This window comes from Mandrillus leucophaeus, unplaced genomic scaffold, assembly GCF_000951045.1.
Source record: "Mandrillus leucophaeus isolate KB7577 unplaced genomic scaffold, Mleu.le_1.0 Scaffold392, whole genome shotgun sequence".
Taxonomy (NCBI): domain Eukaryota; kingdom Metazoa; phylum Chordata; class Mammalia; order Primates; family Cercopithecidae; genus Mandrillus; species Mandrillus leucophaeus.
In genome coordinates, this window is record NW_012104165.1 from 1754853 (window position 1) to 1756935 (window position 2083).

The 2083-nt window shown below is 44.7% G+C and overlaps 1 non-coding gene across 1 annotated transcript; it reads right to left on the reverse strand.

Annotated features, from left to right (window-relative positions):
• Positions 1-1226: 1226 nt before the first annotated feature.
• On the reverse strand, positions 1227-1298 carry TRNAA-CGC. Its single transcript has one exon. It is a non-coding gene; the product is annotated as a tRNA-Ala (tRNA).
• Between the last annotated feature and the right edge of the window lie 785 nt (positions 1299-2083).

Here is a 2083-nt window from a genome sequence, read left to right on the forward strand (position 1 = left end):
TGTTAGCCAGGATGGTCTCGATCTCCTGACCTCGTGATCCGCCCGTCTTGGCCTCCCAAAGTGCTGGGATTACAGGCTTGAGCCACCGCGCCCGACTGATTTTCTTTTGGTGTTACCTTCGGTGTCTTTAGGCAGAAGAAAAAGTTTAGAGAAAGGGGCAACTTGAAGAGGCAAGAAAATGCTTCATTCCTAGGGCTTTGTGAATGGAAGTGCTCGCCAGGGAGTCGGCTGTGGAGCGGACCTTGGCGCAAGCTGACAGGTAGGAAGATGTATGAAGCAGAACAATGAATCCCAGGGTCCAAAATCAGTCTAAGGCCAAGTTTTATTATGGTTTCCAGAAATCTGTATCAATGCATTTCCAGTCTTCCTGCTACCCTCACTTCAAAGGCCTTTTCCCTAGACACGGGAAAATCCAGAGCTCCAGATGTAAACTCTCTGCAGAATTCCAACTTTTTCACTTTTTGTCCCCCGCTTTGATAAGTGAACTAGCATCCAAAAGGAAACAGAAATGGAACTGATTTTGGTACATTCCTCCAGTGCAGGACTATGCTTAGAAACAAAGTAGTTCTTCCGTCTTATCATTTTTACTGGCCCCTTGTTTATACGGCCAGTGTTTATTTTAGGAAACTCAAGAAACTTAGGCATCTGTCTGTGCTTAAACTGTTCCCCACCCGCCACCACACACACACACAGAAACACACACACACACACACACACACACACACTGCCCCTTTGGCTGCATCTACCGCAGGAATCTTTGGTGCGTTGTTAACTCATAAAATCTACTTTATGATTGTACAACTGTAAACACAAGAAACTTGAGTTTTCAGAAGGCAAGTGTAAGAAATGTAGTGAAGAAGAAATTTTAACCCATCACCCACTAATACTCTTGCAATTTTATTTCAACTAAGTGTTTTCTATCACACAGCTGTCAACATCTTCAAAGAGAATCTATTTACTGTCTACCAGACTCATCACTCTGCCAAAATCCGGCGTCAAGAAGAAAACCTTTAACACTTTAAGCCTATGCCCCTACCAAATCAAACTCTCCCTGCATGCTGATAGCATCTGGTCCTCAAACTTGCAAATGTGTTTTCAAAGTTCACATTGGCAAGCTCCGCGTTCCTTAAGAGACGCGGTTTGGGTTATCCAAGTTCTTCCAATCACTCACCAAAAAGACCTGAGATCTCCTTCCTCCAAGTAGGATGGATTGGCCAAATGAAGAGTGGAGGTGCCAGGGATTGAACCAGGGACCTCGTACATGCGAAGCACGCGCTCTACCACTGAGCTACACCCCCTGACCCTTAAAGTGCCTGGGTTCTTTTATAAAATGTTATTGCTATTTTTCTTGTTGGTTTTGCTTTGTTTTATTAAAGTTTTTAAATTTAAGAGTTAGCTAGAGAAAGTCCACTGGATTGAATTTCGTTATCTCCGAAGTTGCAAGACTGGATACTGTGTAGTGGCTTCATTAGACGAGTAACAGAATGTAGTCTCAATAGCACCGTTTTCGATTCTAGGACCTTCCCATTCCTGGTAGCTTGCTCCAAGGTCCACCCAACAGCGACTCGGTGAGAGTTGCTTGCCCCCACCAGGATAGTCCTGAGAAAGTCTCAAGTCTCCGACATGTGTAGCAGCGATAATGACTCAGAAAAAAAGTGCTTTTCAGCCCGGAGGTAGCCGCCAGCTTTCGCTGAACTTCACACCATGCTGGGTCGGAGGCTCTGCCAACATCCATTTTCCAGCTTTTTTCGTGCTTCCCAGGTTCTGAGATTGTCCTGCTCTGATTCCACACCCCATCTCTATTTCTCGCTTGACGATTATTGTATCCACAAAGGGGTTTTAAAACAGCGACTTCAAAACTCCATCAACTTTAAATGGAGTGACGTATTCCCTCCCACCCAGACTTAGGGAATAAACAGGGCAAGTCCAGACGCAGGGCAGCGGAGAGAATTTCCAAATGCCTTTCTTTTGAGAACTCAGGGACACAAGGAGGAATTCTGCTATATATGTACATATTTGAAAGAAAAAAGTCAAAGAGGCCCAGAAACCTTCAAGCAGTGCCACCTGGGAATTGGAAAATGAG